This window comes from Macaca nemestrina, chromosome 19, assembly GCF_043159975.1.
Source record: "Macaca nemestrina isolate mMacNem1 chromosome 19, mMacNem.hap1, whole genome shotgun sequence".
Lineage (NCBI taxonomy): Eukaryota > Metazoa > Chordata > Mammalia > Primates > Cercopithecidae > Macaca > Macaca nemestrina.
Window position 1 is genome coordinate 15,755,726 of NC_092143.1, and position 23,882 is coordinate 15,779,607.

General features: G+C 39.1%; 1 long non-coding RNA gene across 2 annotated transcripts in view; it reads right to left on the reverse strand.

Moving 5' to 3' along the window:
- Positions 1-23,882, reverse strand: part of LOC105476976 (uncharacterized) — a 543,799-nt gene that overhangs the window by 104,123 nt on the left and 415,794 nt on the right. For both annotated transcript variants that reach the window (XR_011617210.1, XR_984373.2), the window contains exon 5: positions 3,118-3,242. This is a non-coding gene — a long non-coding RNA (uncharacterized lncRNA). The remainder of the gene's footprint in view (positions 1-3,117; positions 3,243-23,882) is intronic.

The following is a 23,882-nucleotide window of genomic DNA, read 5'->3' on the forward strand; positions in this document are numbered from 1 at the left end:
AAATTGTGACCATAGAATATATAAATAATGCCAACCAAAATGCTTAGCTGGAGTCTGACACTGAGCTTGAGGGTTCATACGTATTCTTAAGCTGCTTTATGGCCTAATTTGTATCCAGAAATAGATAGATGTCCAAATTTGTTTTCTAGAATTCTTTAAAAATGAATGCTAGCCATCTTCAGGGTTATAGGAGGATGAATTTAGTGATCCAATTTTTTAAAAAGTTAACCATATGTATTAGACACTTTCATGTATGAGATATTCTTCTCTCCTTAGCATAGGATAAGAGGATAAGTTCCAGTGACGAAATGGAAAGTAAATGTTCAACTCTAGTAGGCAGTTAATATGGTAAAGATTTCAGGAAGAGAGCTAGAGATTCTAGTTTCAGCCCTAGTATTTAGGAGCTGTGTGACCTTGGATAAATTGCTTAAATATTTGCAAACCTCAGTTTTTTGACGGTATAAGAAAAGGGGGAATTGATAAATGAGAACTAAAGACATTTGTAAGTCTACAATTTTATGCTGTGATGTATTCTTCTGTGAGTTATTAAAATTCAACATGTCCATAGCATTCTATTAGGGCTGCAAAATCACAAGGCAGGCATTTAATTATGTTAAATTTCTGAATTCTACTCTCCTCATAAGATAGCTCCTAAGTGCCTCTTTAGGTCAAACCAGCTCTAGAATGCTACTTAATCACTCTTAATTTATCACGCTGATCTGGATGCAGCGTTTAAGCCTTTTATATGTCAGCCTCACATGTAGGATATGGTATTTAACTTCTGCATCCAAATCTAAAATGTGCTTCCAACATCAACTCCAAGATACAATAAAATATTTCAGTAGGACTGATAAAATACGAGCAAAGAAGTGCTAAAGTCTGTATAATTCTGTGTGTGTGCTTATTTCTTTGTATGTATGCAAATTCATTAAAACACATGGACCTTTCTATCATGTAAGAATGTCAGTTGATTTCATGACCAGTAATCTGAGTGCGAGTAGTAGCCGAAGAGAAGCCTGAGGATGCTTTATGATAGAGAAGAGCCTATAATTATTCTAGAATCATTGTCTGTGAATAAGGAGAAATTATCTTCAAATTAATAATCTTTACTCTGCAGCTAGCTCTTTCCTATATAGGTAAATTATCTAGAACATGAACTGTCAGTAGAGTTTAGGAAGTAATATATCTTTTTTTCTTCATTTGTCAGAAGAAGCTACTTGCTATCTCTTCAAAATGTTCAGTTCTCCAATATAGTGGTTAGAAGACAGTAAAGAGTGTTGCCAATGACATCTTAGAGAGAAGCAGGAAAATATGTGACTTTCAGCTATTTCAAATTCTAGGAATCCAAGAAACAGAGCGTAAATATAGCAACAACATTGGAGTGCTGTCAGGAAAGATTTCCAGGTTTATTCTATAGAGATTCATCATAAATTAGTAACAATAAATCCCATACTGTCTGTTTATGAATTTTTCTCATTTTATTAATCTCATACCTTTGGTATTCTCTATGAATATAATTACATTATTTTTAATTACTGCATTTCTCAATACTTAATCTTCTGGAGTTAATCTAATGATTTCGGTAAAACAATTAACAAACTAGAAAAGGTATGTCTTTGTGCTGAGTTTTGAATTAGCAATGAGCCCTTTGTCCAGTGACTTCCTATCCATAGTAAACAGTAAGAGTTCGGTCTACTGAAAAGCAGGGACATATTTCTTTTATTTAGTAAATAGGTGTTTTATTCAGCAATTTTTTTTTATTCCCACTGTTAATGAAATTATTAAAATTATTTTGCCTGCTGGGCCATTAGCTGTGTATGTGCACATTGGAGGCAGTGCTTATTCACATAGGGGAGCCCACTCACTCCTGAAATAAGATGATTTCTTCCTGCTCTCCAAACCATTCATTGGTAAACATAATGTAGTCTGTCTTCCAGATAGAGATTCTCAAAGCCCCTATATACATGTTACAAAGGCAATGTATCTTGGCATATCATAAAAGGGAGCAAAAGCAATAGGTCAAGAATAAAGGAATTTCCTGAGAATATAATGCATTGCACATAACTGAGATCATCAAGTAATATTAAGTAAAGGAGAAGAATAACATGTGGTAGTGACAGGGGAAGCCAGCTGGACTTCCTGGGTCTAGTGGGGACTTGGAGAACTTTTCTGTCTAGCTAAAGGTTTGTAAACACACCAATCAGCACTCTGTAAAAACGCACCAATCCGCGCTCTGTCTAGCTAAAGGTTTGTAAACGCACCAATCAGCACTCTGCAAAAACGCACCAATCCGCGCTCTGTGTCTAGCTAAAGGTTTGTAAATGCACCAATCAGCACTCTGTAAAAACGCACCAATCCGCACTCTGTCTAGCTAAAGGTTTGTAAACACACCAATCAGCACTCTGTAAAAACGCACCAATCCGCGCTCTGTCTAGCTAAAGGTTTGTAAACGCACCAATCAGCACTCTGCAAAAACGCACCAATCCGCGCTCTGTGTCTAGCTAAAGGTTTGTAAATGCACCAATCAGCACTCTGTAAAAACGCACCAATCCGCACTCTGTCTAGCTAAAGGTTTGTAAACACACCAATCAGCACTCTGTAAAAACGCACCAATCCGTGCTCTGTCTAGCTAAAGGTTTGTAAACGCACCAATCAGCACTCTGTAAAATGGACCAATCAGCGCTCTGTAAAATGGACCAATTGGCGGGACATGGGCAGGGCCAAATAAAAGAATAAAAGCTGGCCACCCAAGCCAGCAGCAGCACACTGCTGGGTCCCCTTCCACAGGGTGGAAGCTTTGTTCTTTTGTTTGTCACAATAAATCTTGCTGCTGCATAGTCTTTGGGTCCATACTACCTTTATGAGCTGTAACAACACGGAGGTCTGCGACTTCACTCCCAAAGTCAGCAAGTCCACGAACCCATCACCCATTGAGAGGAACAAACAACTCCAGACGCGCCACCTTTAAGAGCTATAACACTCACTGCCAAGGTCTGCAGCTTCACTCCTAAAGTCAACGAGACCACAAACTCACCAGAAGGAAGAAACTCTGGACACATCTGAACATCTGAAGGAACAAATTCAGGACACACCATCTTTAAGAACTGTAACACTCACCATGAGGGTCCACAGCTTCATTCTTGAAGTCAGCAAGACCAAGAAGCCACTGGAAAGAATAACTTCTGGACACAGTAGGTTGGTTATTGGCCAGAGAGAAGTGTATTCAGGGAGTCAGCAACCACCTGTGTGAGGGGATTGACAAAAGTTATTTAATCATCTGAGGATAAAAAAACATTGTGTAAAGCATTTGTTTCACAGTAATATAATTATTCTTTTTTGTTCTCTTAAACACTCGAGGAAAACTAATATTGCATAACTTAAAGTTTTCTGAATAATTTTTCCTCCCGAATGCACATGTAATTCCCATTTGCTATCTGGTTATCTGATTACTTACATAATTTCATGTGGAATTTAAGATGGTGTTCAGAAATCTCAGTGGCAAAGTTTGGCAAAAGAAGGCAAAAAAGTTGAAAAACAAAAAGTTTCCAAGATTTGGGTTTCTAATTTTATAAAGACTGTTGTGGTCGACTTGGCACATCTGTGAGTAAATCAGTTGGTAATTGCTAACATTTCAACAAATTAAAGAGGGGTGAGCAGTGCAGTGGGAGGTCTGACCTGAAGGCAGGAGTTCTGCCATGCCCACTAACTAAAAACTCAGATGTCCAACTCAGTCTACACACAATGAGGGCAATTTACAGGAAATTGAGGAAAGAAGGCAATTCTATCAGCCCTTCTCAAATCAGGAAATAAACAAGATGCTTCTATGAACTCTAGGAGCATATGTTTGTTATTTTCTTGTTCAAGGTCCAATCAACTCTACCACTTGAAAAGCAAGTTTGAGGAGAGGCTAGACTGTCAGATGCCTATTGGTTTATTAATACTCAGTGAGAGGAGTCTCTGTAGTATAGAAGCGAAAATACGATAATAAATTCGCAGTAGGAAAAATATATTTAATTCTCCAAAATAATAAGTTCAAGATGAGAGTCATACATTCAGAGATCCTTTTGCCAATTGGCCAGTTTTCCTATGAGAAAAAAGAAACTTAGGCTGCATATGTGCACCAAGTCATACCTACAGGTGGCTGAGCTGGGGTTAGGTTTGTCATGTTTCAGTTCACGATTTTTTCCACTGGATCTTTACATAGCACCATGGCCTTCAAAGACAGTGAGTCACTGAATTCAACAAACATTCTGCTCCACTCAATAAATGATTGTCAAGTAAGAGAGGACAGAACAGCTCACTTAACGTAGGTTTCTAGAAAGCAGCTGAAATTGAAGCATAAAATTTGGAATAAAAATTGAAATTAGAAAAGATTATAGAGTCCTCTACATAGTGACCTTCTGTTTCCAAGTGAGTGGATTGAAACCTTCATGAAGGGAGGAAGCACTAATGACCATTATGTAAGTAAATCAAAACAGGAAGAGAAAAAGGATTAAATGATGGAAACTATTTTCAGAAGAGAATCAGGAAAGAGCAATGTCATGGGCATTACGGAAGGAGAAGTAGCCAAGAGACACTGTCAAGCCTTGCAAAGAGGGCATTAAAGGTGAGAATGCAAAGCTCAAGGTATCAGGTGATGAACAGTTCATCTGGACCTTGAATCGAGGTAATTCAGAGAGGTGAACTCTCAGAATCCAAAGTAAGATAGCTAGGGAGGGAAATTACAGGCAGTCACTCAGTGTCAGTGCTTCTAGACTTTGTAATGGACAGTCCAGAAGTATTGTTTGTTGCCTTTTTTGCAGTGGGCACAGAGACCTTAAGGATGAATCAACATTGTTTTCAAGAAAAACTCTAACAGAACACAAAGAAAACACAAATTCACCAAAAATAATTATTAAATAATTATTACTTATGATCACATCATTTAGGGAGTCTCCCCTGTCCATAACTCCAAAACGTACCATTCACATAGTTAACAATAGAAGCCGTGCTATCTGGAAATTTGCAATTAGGCAGACTTGATTATTCCACAAAAATAATATTAAAAATATAGAAAATGCATCTGAGTATTTAGTAATGAGCAGCAATGTATGTATAAATGATGGCAGTGGTGGTTCGTCTGGAGCAACTGCTGTGATGCCAACCGCAGCAGGGGAGGTACAGCTGGGGTTGCATGCTCTGTGAGACTGGCAGTGGTGGAAACAGGCAGAAGCCCTGTCCCCTACCAAGTTGGCAGGCTGGGGACCCTGCACTCCCAGGTGCAGCCGCAGTCATCCAGCCACAGCTCCAAACCAGGCATCCCCTGTGCTCTTGGGGCCCGGGAACCCCCGCTGCCTCTGCAGGCTCAGAAGTGCCTGCTCCTGCTCCCTGGCCTCTTCCTACTCCAGGTGCCCACTCTGGGGTGATGCAAAGTTGTGGCCTAGCCTGGGTGCTACTGCAACCCTGCTGGGTGTGCACACACTTGGGAGTAACACTAACACACAAGCCTCCTGATGCCTTGGGTCCCTCCAGACTTTGGGCACTGATAAGCACAAGAGGGAGATGGAGAGGGCACTGAGGGTTGCTTGGCACAGGACTGGAGGTGACCCTCAGCACAAACAGCCTGGGTGCCATGGATGGTATGTTGATGGCAGGAGGCAGACAGACTCTTGGGTGGAAAGGGGCAGGTCCCCGGTGAAACCCCACCTTCAAGCCAGGGATGGACCAAAGCCTTGGGATCAGACTTCCAGTTCTGGGTGGAGTCTGTGACCTACAGTGAGAACTTACGTTGCTTTTTCCCACGCCTGCCCATGACCACCCATAAACCAATCAGTACACACTTCCTCCCTTCTAAGCCCATAAAAACCCCAGACTCAGCCAGACTCACACAGACATCAGGACTACCAACTGCAGGAAGGAGCTATCCACTTCAGGTCTCCTCAACTTGTCCAGATGACCTGCCTACAGAATGGAGCTGTCTACTATGGGTCTCCTCTCCACTGGGAGCTGGACACTCCTCAGATGACCTGCCTGCAGAAAGAACCTACCTACTTTGGGTCTCCTGAAAGCTGTTCTGTCACTTAACGAAGCTTCTCTATGCCTTGTTCACCCTCTGTTGTCCACGTACTTCATTCTTCCTGGATGCAGGACAAGAACTCAGGACCTGCCAAATGGCAGGACTGAAACAGCTATAACACAGACAGGGTTTAAACATGCCCCTCTGCTCACCACAGTTGTGGATGATGAGAAGGAGAGAATAGCTGTGGCTTTCTGGGAAGTCCAGACTAGGGGCTCCCAGAACCAGGGCTGTGACACCCTCCTTGGGGCTCTGTAGTTCTTGACATCTCCAAGCTTCCAGATGCCACCACGTTTCCCTCATCCAAATGCAGGTGCTCACAATAGAAGCCACATGAGGTACATCTGCTCCAGTCGCAGCCTCACCCAGAGCCAGCACCTGTGCCAGCACCTGGAGCTGCCTGCCCTGCCACAGCAGCCATTGTGCCTGGCTGTGCACAGTGGCTGCACCCTGCACTTGCTCACTCACACACCCCTCACTGTTCCTGGCTCACCCTTGGCAGGTGTGGGACTCGGGCTGGTAGCACAAGCCGAGTGCAGTCTGCCAGGCCGAGTGGGCAGAATGAGTCCAGTGGGTGCGAGCAGTACTCAGGCAGAAGGCACCGCTGGCCACAGAGCTTTCCTGCTGGCGAAGCAACACCCCAAGGATCCCGTGACATAAATATACATGTATAAACCATTTCATTTCCCTAAATTGTTACGGAAATGTAGACACAAATTAGCATTAGAGTACTGTTACTGTGATGGCTTCTTGAGAATTATACAGGAAGGCTATGCCAGAGGTACAACAGGAGTGTAGTACTCTCACTTTATTGTAAATCCATTCAGATTTATTTTTCCAAACCAAATTTGCAAATTAATATAGTAAACAAACAGCAAAATGCAAACACCAACGTTTAGGATTATAATCTAACTAAAGCTCTATTTTTATTATTTTTATTTCCACATTTAGGCTCTTTATAAGAAAAAACAAAAAACAATGAAGTTTAATTGGTTTCACATTTTCACTATATAAACAGAGAAAACTGTTACTATTACAATTTGACTTAAGAGATATTTCAAATATTGTTAAGATCAATATTTTTCACACTTGGCTGTGTATTGGAATTGCTTGGGGAGTTTTAAAAATACTGTGTTATATCCTGAAGGATACTGTTTGAATTAGTATGGGATGTGACCTGGGCATCAGTATTGTGAAAAGTTCCCAGGAGTAATTTTAATGTGTAACCTACTTTGAGAACCAGTCTTCTAGGACACAGTATCTTCTGGCATCCGGCTACCTTTGTGAAAATAATGGAGCTTGTTCAAAACAATTGATAAAGAGCATTCCAGGTCCAGCAACTTGATTTGGTAAGTCCCACTGGGGTGGTCCACCCCGAAAAAGTTACAACAGGGTCTGTCAATTTACTTTCCTCCGCATAGGTCACTCACTGTGTTGAGACATATCCAGTCTGGAGACCATACTGCAGATGAAGATTGGCTTGGAAAGCAGGCAATTAGAAAGCACATATTTTCCGTAGTAGGGCTGTAAGTATCTGGTAACGTGGAGGAAGGCCTCTTTCCACTGTAAGGACATTTTAGTCTAAATAAATGTTTGCTTCCTCTAGTCATAAAGAATCTGAGAATCAGCTCTCAAAAGTGTAATTTAAACACTACTACATCCATGCTCTGTGTTTACCTATTCCTCAACCCTGCTGACTATTGCAGGGTTGGCTAAAAAACAGTTCAGACAATCTTGAATGGGCACAGTGGCTCACGCCTGTAATCCCAGCACTTTGGAAGGCCAAGGTGGGTAGATCACTTGTGGTCAGGAGTTTGAGACCAGCCTGGCCAATATGATGAAACCCCATCTCTACTAAAAATACAAAAAAAAAAAAAAAAAAGCCAGAAATCACTTGAACTGGGGGGGTGCAGGCTGCAGTGAGCTGAGATCATGCCACTGTGCTCCAGCCTGGGTAACAGAGCGAGATTTCATCTCAGGAAAAAAAAAAAAAAAAAAAAGTTTAGAGAATCCTGTTGAAGTTCCAAACTCTCACCTCCCTCTACTCTGTCTGGTTGTGGGTCCACACAGGATGCCTGACCATTGTTACTTTATGTTTCAGGCACTTTGACATACTGGCTGAAAGCACATGCTCTGAAACCTACTTGCCTAGGTTTACATTTTGATCCCACCATTCCCCAACTTGGCTAATTAATTCTCTAATCTTCAGTTTTCTCATCTACAAAATGTAAACAATAATAGCTATCTCATACATCACCTGTAAGGACTCAATAATGCATTTGATGGAAGTAGCATGTTTGACACTGTTAATGGAACTATTCATTATAATTATCAATTATTTTACTAAATCATCAGCAGCAACATATTTTTTTTCCACTCCCACCACCTGTTCCTTAAGTAGAAGAGTGAGAGTAGTGTATTTTAGGAGGGACAGTGGGTAAAGGATGGAAGTACCTGTGAAAAGCATCTCCTAACCCACAGAACTAGAAAATTCACCCAAAAGGGCTTCTTCCTTGTGGTCCAGATTCTCTTCCAATTAAGATTAAAACATATTTATTTATAGTTTACTGGGTCTTTCCTATTAAGTGTCATAGCACGCTCTCTCGCTCTCTCCTTTTAGTGTAAATAACTCAGGTGTTATATGCCTAGAAACTATTACAGGAATTTTAAAGCATGTAATCCAAAGAAGCAGAACACTTATTTTTGAAAATAGAGGTCTCTCAAATAGTCACCAACTGGAGCATATATAAAAATAACATGATACTGACAAAACATTAGCAGAAATAAGCAAAGATCAAAAATCATCAGTGTGGGCCAGACGCAGTGGCTCACGCTTGTTATCCCAGCACTTCGGGAGGCAGAGGCAGACAGATCACTTGAGGTCAGGAGTTTGAGGCCAGCCTGGCCAACATGGTGAAACTCTGTCTCTACTAAAAATACAAAAATTAGCTGAGGATGGTGCCAGGCATCTGTTTTTCCTACTACTTAGGAGGCTGAGACATGAGAGTCACTTGAATCCAGAAGGTGGAGGTTGCAGTGGGCTGAGAAGGCATCTCTGTACTCCAGCCTGAGCAACAGAGTAAGACTCCATCTCAAAAAAAAAGAAAAAAAATTATGTGATGTGCATATTGAGAAATAAATTGTGTTATATATGATCCTGTAACATGTCTTTAATTTTACAATACAGTAACAAACTGCAAACTATTGTAGAATAGAAATATATCTGACAAATGCACAAAAATCATCACTTCTCAGCAAAGAGGAAGGTTTGACATGGTTTTGATCAGAGGTATCATTAATGAAAGAACAATCACCTGAAAGATTAATAACATCTGAAAGAGAAGAATTTCCTTTTATCTTCTTTTGCTTTCCTATCCTTTAATGTAGATGTTAATGAGTATTGAAATCGACAAAAGGCAAAACAATAATAATAATAAGGCACAGGAGAAAGGGGCATATTGGATTTTCATCCTCGAATAATCTGAGTTAGTGGGCATGACCTTCCCCATTTGAGCACCTCTGAAAATAGTCTGTGACAAGAATTTTTCATGTCTATTTTTGCACAGAAAGGAAATATTCATAGAATAACACAAATATTGCTTAGGCATTTTCTAAGATGATCTCTAGGAAAAGTCAGAATTCTTATGCATCATATTTTGTGAGAGATGAAAAAGTGGTATCTTCTTCAGTCAATTAAACATCACTTTGTAGCAAATCCATTTCTGTTCTTTATTCTGTAACCACTCCCCATCTCCTACCCTTCAGTTTTCGGAAGAAGCAGGTCCTCATTCAGAACATTTTTTTTTCGGGGGTTGGAGGCCGTCATCTAAAATTAAATGTCTGTTTAGGGTCTGTACATTTGCTGAATTTGCTAAAATAACACCCCCTCCCCTCCTCACTATGTGAACAGATTCTCTGAGACACTTAAATAGTAAGACAGGGATGTGACACAAGGAACAAACAGCCTGGCCGCAATTTGTGTAGCATTGCCTGATAAACAACAATCCCTTTTTATGTGTTCATTAAGCAGAAAATTAATATTTACATAAGACTAAATATTTTTAATTGTTTAATGGTTTTCTCTTGTGGAACTGCACATGCTCCTTCTCTGGAATTGATTGCTTTTTAGCTATGTGTGGTCAGCGTTAAGGTCTTGGTTCTGCTTCCGGTTCTCTTGACCTCCAGGTCAGTCCTGCCAGGCAGGTGACAGGGGTTCCCTCAGTCTTTCCAGTAGTGCCGTTTCTGTGCTGCTTGGGCTTGCTGGCCTGAAGTGCCAAAGGGCACGCAGAGACCCCTGCTGCTGCTCCTGTGGGTACATTCACTTCTTGTCTCTTTGACAATGTTATGCTGTTATTTTAGCTCTCGCTAGTTCCCTATTTTGTTGTCTTCAGAAAAGTACAAGGCTCTATGTTTTCTCTGGCCACCCAGCTGCCTGAGGACAAATTTCACATTTTCTAGGCCTCTGTTTTACCTTTTTTGGGGCGTGGGGGGGATGAAGTCTCACTCTGTCACCCGGGCTGGAGTACAGTGGCGTAATCTTGGTTCACTGCAACCTCCGTCTCCAAAGTTCAAGTGATTCTCCTGCCTCAGCCTCCTGAATAGCTGGGACTACACTTGCGCTCTGCCACACCTGGCTAATTTTTGTATTTTTAGTAGAAATGGGGTTTCACCATGTTGGCCAGGCTGGTCTCAAACTCCTCACCTCATGTGATCTGCTCACCTTAGCCTCCCAAAGTGCTTCTGTTTTACCTTAATTGCATTATATGGCAATAAAATGACCAGTCTCCTTGATATTACTCTTGGTCTTGTGAGCATCCCATTTCGTGTCATGACCACAACATCAATATCTCAGTGGCTCCATCATTCCTTTGGCATGTGCCAGCCACTTTGACTACATGAGCTAACTAGTGGCCAGTTGCAGCAGTTCAGGTCCCATCGTTCTGGATGATGCTAGTCATGCAATTATCTCATTAAAATCCACTCTTGGAGCATTTGGTGGTGCTCTTTATTGACTCTGTGGTTTCATGTAGGGAGGAAATAGATTTTCCAGCTAAATGACACTGGAAATACTGAGACTAGGATTGATATGACAGCAAAACCAAAGCTCAAGGGTGTGTTCCATCTGGGTTTGACTTTCAGGTTTTCTAATGTATAAACTTGGACAATTATGGACCTCACTGGACCTCTGTTTCCTTAATGGTGAAGTGCAGATAATGGATGCTGACTTTACCAAGCTTCTGTGAAGGCTAAATGAATAAGGGTCATATCGTGCCTTGTTAGTGCCTAAACCTATGATGGGTGCTGAATGAATGTTAGTGATGAATGGAAATATCTTTTATTAATACTCCCCATTCCTTTACTGTGACCTCTGGATTTTTCACCTTCCTACTAAAAGTGAAGTTATGAGCATTATTTGTTTGTTTACTTTTTATTTTATCAAAACTGCCACTTGAATATCCTGCTTAGTGATGGCAACACTATCATACACTGTCAAGAAAATCAATGCCCATTAAGAAAAAATAGGTTTAATTCTATTTTGTATATATTTGTAATTCACAAGTGGAAATAAATGAATACCTAAATGTAAATGAATAGAAAACAAATTATGTTAAGCATTCTTAGTTCCATATTGTCCTCTTTAAAGCTAAACCATATAAGCTGGAGTGAGATAAAACTAAATACATTTTCAAATCATGTTTAAATTAAGACATCAGAAGACATATTTCACATTCTCAGATGGAATTTCATTGCCCTCAGAAGAGTCAGAATATATATTACTATAATTTTCAATTATGCAACATGAAATTGAAATATTTATAAGCAATCATAATTAAACTAAGGGCCCAACATAATTTTTTAAACTACATTAAAAACAAAAAAAAAACCTCATGTCTAGAAATAATCCCTTTCATTCCCTTCCCTCAAAAAAAGACATAAAATGAACACAGCATGTCTCAAACATTTTGCACCTCTTAAATTTCACATAGTCCTGGTTAATCCATATTCCAGCACAAATTTCCAAAGAATCACCTAACTTTGGAGACAATCCAGGTTGGAAGAAGAAAAGTAGTAAAGATATGGATGTGTCTCACTCAGTTAAGGGATAAGGCTCCCTGGGGACTAAGCTGTTCTGTTAAGAAAAACTGTAAGATGCATAAAATTTGATTATATCTGTGGCAGTTATTCCTGGTGTTTTTTAAATACTCTTGTCTCCTGGCCCCCTGTGGATAGGTGAATCATGTGGCTTATTTTGCCCAGTGAGTTGTCAGCCAAATGGGAATGTGTTTCAAGGCCAATATAGGCAATTGCCTATGCAAAAGTCTATAGAGATTTCCCTTTGGAAATGTGACTTTTGTGAAGGCTACTCTTGAGCCTGGATCCCTGAGTGTCTGCATGGAGCAGCTCTACCGTCTGCTCATTAGCAGTGGCCATATGAGAGGAGGAGACACACATATATATACACACACATATGTGTATATATGTGCACATACATATACATATATATATGTGTACACACACATATATGTGTACACACACATATATGTGTACACATACACACACATATATATACACACACAGACACACACAAAATAAATATATATGCTAAACATTAGCATAGCTAAGTATGCCTAAATAACTAACCAGCAGTTTTGGGAGGGGGCCTAGACATAGGGCTATCTATTCAGAGTAGAATATGCAACTGAACCAGTAGGGAAGCCGTCTGTTCTAGTCATGAACTGAGGATTCGGGAGAACCAATCCCCTTCTGCCCATCCCTCATCCTCCACCCTTCTCAATAGACTGTTACCAAGGAAATGAAGAGATCTGGTTTTGGGACACATTCCTAAGAAATTTGTCAGAGACACTGCTGAGGTACAAGACATTACATGGGCGGAAGTAAAAATAGCAGAATTCCCAGAAATAAATGCCAGAAAGAGACTCACTATAACAGGGCAGACAGGGAATAAGCTACAACTTTACTTGAGGAGAGAAAACATTTAGAACATATTTCATTCAATGGCGTGTTAGTTTTAAAAGTTATGAAGCAACCAGGTGCGGTGGCTCACACCTGTAATCCCAACACTTTGGGAGGCTGAGGCGAGTGGATCATGAGGCCAGGAGATCGAGACCATCCTGGCTAACACGGTGAAACCCCGTCTCTACTAAAAATACAAAAAATTATCCGGGCGTGGTGGCGGGTGCATGTAGTTCCAGGTACTTGGGAGGCTGAGGCAGGAGAATGGCGTGAACCCAGGAGGAGGAGCTTGCAGTGAGCCTACATCGTGCCACTATACTCCAGCCTGGGTGACAGAGTGAGACTGTCTCAAAAAAAAAAAGTTATGAAGCAAACTAACATACTGTGGGAAACAATATATTATGTCTTCTTACCTTATAAATATACCTTCATCAGGACAAAACGAATAAAATTATGTTTTCTATATGTCTACAACTTGGAAAAATAGAAAAGTTGAATGAATCTATTTTATACATTCTTTGGTTTTTGTGGCTGGGCTGGCTATGTTTACATGCATAATAAAGACATGCATAATTCATGAACTAATATATATTCATCTTATACAATTTATTTTTCAATTTTAATTCTGCAAATCGTTTATTATAATGTTATTATCAAAGTTTTCACAGAATTTGTGTTATATTGAAGGGTTGGCACATTCTGGTTCACATTACAGTTTTGGCATAGCCCAGGGGCTAAGAATTTTTAAAACACATTTAATTGGTTGAAAACAATTAAAAGAAGAGTAATATTTTATGACATGAAAATCACATGACACTAAAATTTCAGTGTCCATAAATTAAGTTTGATTGGCACACATCCATGGACATTTATTTATGTATTATAGCTGTTTTCAGACTACAGCAGCAGAGCTGAATAGTTGCAAGAGAAAACTGTACCGCTGGCCGGGAGCGGTGGTTCAGGCCTGTAATCCCAGCACTTTGGGAGGCCCAGGTGAGTGGAACATTTAAGGTCAGGAGTTTGAGACCAGCCTGGCCAACATGGTGAAACCCTGCCTCTACTAAAAATACAAAAATTAGCCGGATGTAGTGGCAGGCTCCTGTAGTCCCAGCTACTACGGAGGCTGAGGCAAGAGAATCACTTGAACCTGGGAGGCAGAGGTTGTAGTGAGCTGAGATCATGCCACTGCACTCCAGCCTGGGCGACAGAATGAGATTCTGTCTCAATAAATAAATAAATAAATAAATAAATAAATAAATAAGGAAAACTACAGCTGCAACCCTACATTCGTTACCATCTGGCACTTTACAGAACCGTTTAATGACTCCTGATCTAAAAAATCAAAAAAAAAATACAACTATATGAAAATATTTATTTAAAAAACTATAAACAAATAAAAGTAGTTAAAATTTGAATATTAATTTTGTTTTCAAGAGTATTTTCTTAAATATTAAAATTATTAAAATTAAATGGTAAAAATAAAAATTATCTTAATGTATATCAAAATCTAGATCAGAAATTCTAATCTGTCTGAAAAATTGTATTTCTCTTAAATTTAATCATTATGATAAATACTTCCATTAAAATGAAACTGTCTTCACTAAATGCACAATTCTAGGATTTAATATCCATATAGGTGTCAAGATATTCAGTACCATGTTTTCAGTCACGTCAAATCTGAACCTTTATATAAAAGTAACATAAAACATTTTATGTTCCCAACAGTCCTCAGCATCTGTGTTCAATATGTTTACTGTGAATTCTGATCTAATCATTCAAACCTCCAAAATGAACTAGAGCACAAAGAGATGAAAGTAAATGGAGCCCGGAATGATTTCCAATTACTGAAAAATCAGCTGTTTTTCTGCTATTAAAGAGAATACTTTGTGAAGTTAAAGAATTTTTTCTTTCCTTGTACTTAAATGTATCAGCCACAAGAGTCCTTCCCTTGCTCTGAATCAGCGTCTCTGTGAAAAATTGGCAGCAGCACCTATCCTCAAACTTCATGGCATTCCTCCTCAGACACCGTTTGTAAGAACCAGGCAAGCTGAGCTTGAACAGTGTCAGTAATGAGAGTGGAGGGTTCAGTTGAGTTTGGTGAGAGGGGTGTCTCTACATTTCATAGCAAATTTCTCTTTGCTGCCATCGGCTTATGGGGCACGGTCTTTGCTTGAGTCCAAGGGTGTTAGACAGCTGTTTGAATTTTGTTAGGGCCAGAGGGAACACAAAACTGGGCCTTGTCCTCCCCTTCTTCGTGGAATGGGGGTGGTACCACTGATGGTAAAGCTCTAAACATTCCTATTCTCGTTTAGTGCTATATCCTGGGAAGCTTTCATTCGGCTCCTTGATGATGACTGCTCTTAAGTCTGGGGTGAGCACAGTCAATATTTCCCAGTGAGGCACTTCCCATGGAAAGTGGCTTTTACCCTTCAAAAGATGGGATTATACCATCCAGTGTCCCCAGTTGCTTAGTATCTGGCATTCCCTGCAACTCCTGTAAACAACTGTCCTCAAATGTAGACTGTAGTGCAACAAAGTTACTGTACAGGGTTTGTTCTATTGAAACAAAACAAAACCAAATAAAAACACTTTATGTTATGGGCTGAATTGCGTCTCCTTCCTCTGCCACAAATTCACTGGTGAAAGTCTTAACCCCCAGAACCCCGAAAGTGATTATATTTGGAGACAGGCTCTTTGCAGAGGTAATTAAGTTAAACTGAGATCGTTAGAGTAAGGCCTAATCCAATATGACTGGCATCCATGTAAGACGAGAATTTTTTTCTACTTTAAAATTTAGTGACGTTTTGACATTTTAAAAGGTTTTCTCAATTGCAGTTTTTCTTTCCTTCTTTATTTTTAAATTTGTGTACATTTAAGGTGTACAAGTGAAGTTTTGTTATATGGATATACTGCTCTGTAGTGAAGCTCTGTGTGAAACCATCACCTACATACTGTACATAGTATCCGTTAAAAGAAGAGGAAATTTGGACATAGAAATGAACACAGAAAAGATGATGTGAAGATACAGGGAGATGGCAGCCATTTATAAGCCCAGGAAAGAGAACAAATTTTTCCTCACAACCCTTGGAAAGAAACAGACCTGTCTGGGTGCGGTGGCTCACGCCTGTAATCCCAGCACTTTGAGAGATCCAAGCAGGCGGATCACGAGGTCAAGAGATAGAGATCATCCTGGCCAACATGGTGAAACCCCATCTCTATTAAAAATACAAAAATCAGCTGGGCGTGGAGGCGCACACCTGTAATCCCAGCTACTCTGGAGGCTGAGGCAGGAGAGTCGCTTGAACCCAGGAGACAGAGGTTGCCATGAGCCAAGATCCTGCCACTGCACTCAAGCCTGGTCACAGAGCGAGACTCTGTCTAAAAAACAAACAAACAAACAAACAAACAAACAAAAAACACTTTGTGCCGGGCGCGGTGGCTCACGCCTGTAATCCCAGCACTTTGGGAGGCCGAGGCGGGCGGATCACAAGGTCAGGAGATCGAGACCACGGTGAAACCCCGTCTCTACTAAAAATACAAAAAATTAGCCGGGCGCGGTTGTGGGCGCCTGTAGTCCCAGCTACTCGGGAGGCTGAGGCAGGAGAATGGCGTGAACCCGGGAGGCGGAGCTTGCAGTGAGCCGAGATCGCGCCACTGCACTCCAGCCTGGGTGACAGAGCGAGACTCCGTCTCAAAAAAAAAAAAAAAAAAAAAAAAAAAACCACTTTGTTGGGCTGTCAGATTTTGTGGACCAGGAGTTGGGACCAAGTCAATAGTTGGTCTCTATTCGGTGGTATCTGAGGCTCTAGCTGGGAATACTCTAAAGGCTGGGGGAGTGGCCAGGGAACTTTAGGGGACAGGGAATATCTCAAACTGGGGGAAAAAAAAAAGTGTTGCGTGGTAGAATCTGGTCTTTTGAAGTCAGAAACCAAGAGTTTGATCTCAAATTCACAATTCAGTTTCTTGTGTAACCTTCTGCAGTTCATAAACCTTCTCAGCTTCATTTCGTCACTCTAGAAAGACTATGCTAACACTTACCTTTCAGTAACATCCATAAGAATTTAAAACCATGGACAAAATTCTCTACTACGGTGTCTGCTAAAGAGTATATTGTGTTCTCTAACAGCTTTATTGAGGTGTAATTGACATAAAAGAAACTGCACATATTTGAAATATATAGTTTGGAAGTTTTAGCAATGTATATATGCAATAAGCCATGATCTCAACTATATTAGAGAATATGTCAATCACACCCAAGGATTTCTTGTGTCCCTCTATACTTCCTTTCTCCTGCCCCTCCTCAGCTGTCCCACCCAACCAACCCAAGGAAGCCACTGAGCTGTGTACTGCCACTATGGAGGTCTATATATTTGGAATCACTCAGCATGTACTGCTTTCCTGGTTTCTTTTGCTATAAAATAATTGTTTTTAGACACATGTGTGTGGTTTCTTAACCACGATTTGTTTATCCTTTCAGCTGTTGATAGACATCTTGGTTGTTTCTAGTCTGGGTGGGACTATAACAAATTATAAACATTTTTGTACACGTTTTTGTGCAAACATAAGATTTCACTTATCTTTGGTAAATACCCAGAAGTGGAATGGCAGAATCATGAACTATGTTTAAGTTTTAAAAAACTGAAAACTGCATTTCCACTCCCAGAAGCCATGCGTGAGAGTCCCAGTTCCTCCACAACCTCACTAACACTCAACATGATAGGTCGTTAATTTCAGTAATTCTGGTAGATTGCCAGCTGATTTAGAATATCGTTTGAATTTACATTTCCCTCATGTTAATGACATTGAGTGTTTTTATTAGATTATTTGCATCCATAGAAATTCTTTAGAAAAGTGTTTTTTTCTTAATATATTGCCCTTGTTTTCAATCAGTGTGTTTGATTCTTATAGAATTTTTGAAGTTCTTTATATACTCTGGATATAAGTTCCTTTTCAAATATCTGCTTTGCAAATATTTTCTCCCAATTTGTGGCTTGTTTGTTTCATTCTTTTAATAATATATTTCTGAGATCAAGGATTTGCACATTTGATAAAGTCCAATTTTTTTAATGAATTATGATTGGTATTGTGTTCTAGGAAATTTTGCTTCACTCAAGGTCAAAATATTTCTTCCTGCATTTTATTCCAGAAGTTGTATAGTTTCGGCTTTTATATTTAGTTCTATTATCCATATGGTATTATGTGTTGTGTATTATTTGAAGTATGGATCAATTATATTTTTGCTTTTGGATACCAAATACACAAGCACAACTTCTTGAATAGAATTTGTTTCCGAATTGCCTTTTTGTCCTAGTTAAAACTTAATTGCTCATATATGTGTCAGCGTATTTTCTGAACACTATTTTCCATTAAGATACTTAACTATATCCATGCTTGTAACATTTTATTTTTTAACCACAGTTGTATAATAACTCTTAATCAAGTAATTTTTATTCACAAATTTTGTTCTTTTTCTAAGTTTTTTTTTTAGAATATATAAATCTTTGGCATTTTTGTATCTATTTTTACAATTCAATTGTCTATTTTTCCTAAAAAGTAAAAAAAAAAAAAAAAAAAAAAAAAAAAAAAAAAATTCTGCGGAAATTTTTACTAAGATTGTAGTGAATGTGGAGTAAATTACATTTGTTGTTATTTTTGTTCTTTTTCTTTGTGTTTGCTTACTATTTTCGGAGCAGTTTTAGGTTAACAGCAAAGTTAAGAAGGTACTGAGTTTCCCATACACTTCCTGCTTTAGCACACACGTTAGCTTACCTCATTCTCAACATCCCCAATCATAGTGGTGCATCTCTTACAATTCATGAACTTGCATTGACGCTCCATTATCTTCCAAAGTCCATAGTTCATATTAGGGCTCACTCTTGGTGTTGTACATTCTATGCCTCTGGACAGATTTATGACATGCATTCACCATCGTAGTATCATGCAGAGTAGTTTTACCAACCTTTAAGTCCTCTGGGCTCTACCTATTCATCATTTGCTCTCCCCAGGAAATGGATTTTTTGACTACACTGCATCTTCCCTTCTATCCATCCACCTCTCCATTTATTTAGGTCTTCTATTATTTCATTAAGCAATGCTTTGTACTTTTCAGCTTAGATCTGTTGCACATCTTGGAAAAATAAAATATCGCTAAGCATTTTCGATATTGTGATTCTATTGTTAATGGTATCATCTCCTTGAATTTTAATGTCTTATTGTTCTTCGCTAGCATATAAATAATTGACTTGTGAACATTTGAACATTTAATTTTATTCTGAAACAGTGCTAAAATTATCTAATATTTCTGGTAGCTTTTTTTGCAGATTTCTTCAGATTTTCTGCATAGATGTTCAAGCCATCTGTAAATAAGACAGTTTTACTACTTCTCTTCCAATCTGGGTATCTTTTATTTTTTAATTGGTTTCTTGCACTGGGTAGAAGCTACAGTTTGAATACAAGTGATGAGAGTAAAGATCCTTGCCATATTCCTGATCATAAAGACAGTTTTTCATTATCAAATATAACAAAGTTGTAAGTTTTACATAGATTTGCTTTATCAGATTGAGGAAGTTATCTTCTAGTCCTAGTTTTATACTGACTTAGTTCTCCTCTAGTTCTACCTTGATGAAATTTTATTGGGAAGTGATTTGAATGCCGTCAATTCCCTTTTCTGTATCTATTGATAAAGTCATAAAGTTTTAATTCTTGTAGCTAATATTGTATATTACATTTTATACTTTTCAATTGTTAATGCAGCCGTACATACTTGAGATAAAACTCATGTTACAATTTTTATAATGTATTGTTGGATTCCATTTGATAAAATTTTGTTAAGAATGTTTGCATTTATATTCATGATTGATGTCAGTTTGTAGTTTTCTTTCTGTTGAAATGTGTTTGTTGTGTTGTACTATCCGAATTGTGGTACCAGAATTGGCACTGTAGACTGAAGTAGTGAAGACAAGATTTTTTGGTTTTCTTTTCTTTAGAGGATTTTTTTAAACTACAAGTATAATTTTTAAAATAGATATGGAGATATTAAGATTATCTATTTCTTCTTGAGTGAGCTTTACTAGTTGGGGTGGAAGAGCACAGGGAAGAGTACGAGGGTTTCTCTAAGACATTGCAGGCAAAATAATGTCATGTCACAACACCAAGGATGCAAAAAACCTTGTATTTAGTTTAGAATTTTGGTTATTAAATGGAGTTGCCATTGCCTTTTGCCTCAGTAAATGTCTAGGAGTGATTTTGTTTCTGACAACTGGTAGGCGCTTTTGTTATCTAGTGGGTGGAGGGCAGCAGAGGTGCTAACAACAGACAGTTCACATAACAATCCCCTCAAACCAAGAATTATCTGAAGCAAAGTATCAACAGAGTACTGAGACTGAGAAACATTGGATTAGGAGATTACTGTAGTTCAGCATGGCGGTACACTAGGCACATGTGGAAGATGGTAGGGACACAGAGCTGAAAAGCTGGGTAAAATTTAAATGGCCAAGGGTCTGGCATGCTCTGCAAAGGACTTGTTTTTGGAAAAGGTGGGAAAGGCTGAGTCCTACGTGGTGAGAAAACTAACGCTGGAGATACAGACACTATTAATACAGAGTATTAGGTCAGAACATCAAATACTATTAAATCTCTAAAGTTATTTCCTCTTCAATTATATTTTAATTTTTGTAATTATCTTAGAATGCACGTTTTAGTTTGTGGAAAACATGCATTTTAACACTTCCCTGGCATTTGCTTTTTTTTTTTTTTTTTTGGAGACGGAGTCTCGCTCTGTCCCCCAGGCTGGAGTGCGGTGGCCGGATCTCAGCTCACTGCAAGCTCCGCCTCCCGGGTTTACGCCATTCTCCGGCCTCAGCCTCCCGAGTAGCTGGGACTACAGGCGCCGCCACCTCGCCCGGTTAGTTTTTTGTATTTTTTAGTAGAGACGGGGTTTCACCGAGTTAGCCAGGATGGTCTCGATCTCCTGACCTCGTGATCCGCCCGTCTCGGCCTCCCAAAGTGCTGGGATTACAGGCTTGAGCCACCGCGCCCGGCCTGCTATTTTCTTAAAAAGGAGAAATCTCCACATTCTGTGTCATCAAAAATGAATTTACAGCTATAATTTATAATAATATTGTCAAGTTTTCAGTGATTTTAGTTGTTGCTTATTGTTCATGAAAGGGAAGATGTTTTCCTACCTATAAATTATATAAATTTTTATTTTAAATAAATTTAAGTTAAAGAGGAGAGTGGTTCTAAAGTAAAACATTCTGTAACACAGTCATAGAGATGATAGGATATAAAGTTTAGCAAGAGCTAAACCTGATGTAAAAACAAGTTTTTGAAAAGTACCATCTAGATAATTTAAAATACCTTAAAATTAATCATGACTATAATATAATTAACTGTCATTTTAGAGAAATTACCTTGTACATTGAGTGAAGGATCAGTGAACAGGAAGAGTGGGAAACAGAGGCAAGGAGATATACTACAATTCGTGAAAGAAACCTAAAAAGGCACATGCTTAATGTAATTTAGGAGGTAGAAAAGATAATGCCTCATTCCTCAGAGGATATAAAAAAGGGAATTGGGCTGGGCACAGTGGCTCATGCCCATAATCTCAGCACTTTGGGAGGCTGAGGCGGGTGGATCACTTGAGGTCAGGAGTTTGAGACCAGCCGGGCCAACATGGTGAAACCCCATCTCAAATAAAATACAAAAATTAGCTGGGTGTGGTGGCAGGTGCCTGTAGTCCAAGCTACTCAGGAGGCTGAGGCATAAGAATCACTTGAACCTGGGAGGCAGAGGTTCCAGTGAGCCAAGATTGCACCACTGCACTCCAGCCTGGGCGACAAAGCGAAACTTTCTCTCAAAAAAAAAAAGGAAAGGAAATTTATGTGAGGAAAAGGAGGGAAATCACTGCCTGAAAATATGAACTGTGAAAGGAATTATTTAAGTAGAAGTATCATGGCCACCTGTGAGTGATGGTATCAGACTTCTGGGTTAAAGAAGGCTGCATACACCTTTTCAAATATACATTCTTTGATGACTTAAATGCCCAATTCTCCTATTCACTCATTTAATAATACCTTTGGAGCACCTCCTATATATTACACCCTGTGTTATATGGATGGCAATGAAGAGGAGTGGTAGAAAATCCTCTCTTTCTTAGCTGTATTAGGCCATTCTGGCATTGCTATAAAGAAATATCTGAGACTGGGTAATTTATAAAGAAAAGAGGTTTAATTGGCTCACAGTTTCTGCAGGCTCTACAGGAAGCATGGTGCTGGGCATCTGCTTGAGTTCTGGGGAGGCCTCAGGAAACTTAAAATCATGGTGGAAGTAAAAGTGGGAGAAGGTGCATCTTATGCGGCCAGAGCAGGAACAAGAGAGAGTGGGTGGAGGGAGGTGCTACACACTTTTAATTAACCAGATCTCCTGAGAACTCACAATGATGAGCATTGCACCAAGAGCATGGTGCTGAACCATTATGAGGAACTGCCTCCATGATCCAATCACCTCTCACCTGGCCCCACATCCAACATTGGGAATGACAATTCAACATAAGATTTGAGTGGGTATAGAGCTCCAAACCCTATCACTAGCGAAAAAGAAAGACTATTGGATGGGTAATTAGAATAGTGTGTCATAACACTCATTATTGTAAGGAAATATGAGGTCACCGCACAGGAGTCAGGCCAGGGCAGGCAGGAAAGTGGGAAAGTTCAGGAGTTGGGGAGAAAAGGAGAGATGGAAGCTGAACTGTGAAGCAAAAGAGAGTGAGTGTGAGTTATGACTTGTTATTCCAGGCAGAGGAAATTAAACAGACAAAGGTTCCGAGGCACAGAATGGTTCTTTGAGTGAGATAAAGGAGAGTTAGAATGGGTTCGGATGGTAAGAAGACGTCAGAAAAGCTTGAGAGTTGCACAGAGAGGCTCTGGACAGGTCAAGAAATTTCTTGTCGAGAGTTTTGGACATCAATTTAAAAACGAGAGGAAATCATTCAAAGTTGTCAGTCAGCAAGTGTTCACTTTTTTATATTTTACATGTTCGTCTAAATCTGCATAAGAACTGTGTTAAACACTATGGATTTATTTATTATATTATTTGGTTATTTTGAAATTCATCACAAAATGTTCTACCTTTCAAAGTTCTAAATGACGAAACATCCAATAATTATCACTTCTCAACTTACCTAATTTCAACTACAAATAACATTGATATTTATAAATTCAAAAAAATTTATATGGAGTTCTGCATGAATTCATGAATAATAGCTATGATTTTATAATACAAATAAGCATCTATCTATATTCTTAAAAACATTTTTGAATGGAACTCCAGTTTCTTATACACAGCCATTTCACATGGGCTTGGTTGAATTTGAATTAAATTTCACTGTTATTTTTTTCCTTTGTAGGATAAGAAAAGGTAATACTCTATTGAATTTTGCCTTTTCTTAGGATATGGGAAAAATTCAGTCTATTGAATTCATTGTATTGCTGTGCTTTCAGAATATAGCCAGTGTGTAGTTTTTTTGAAACTTTTTCCTGACATGCCTTTGTTCATATATGTTTTAAGTTGCATCGAGTGTATTGCAACTCATTCTTATTCTTTAAAACCTTTATTCACACCTGAGACTGCAGAGCTAATTTGTGAACATCTAATCCAACAAAATAATCACATCTCTAGGTTATTCAATTTAACTCTGTCTTCCCTGTTTAATTTTCAGTAGATGCTCTGGTATTTTGCATCTTGTCTATCAAGACAGAAATCATCTCTCTAAATAATTGCTGTGAACTTGAAGATGACAGAGTAGATAGAGTGACCACTGAGTGGTAAATCTGCAATAGCAATATAAAAATTG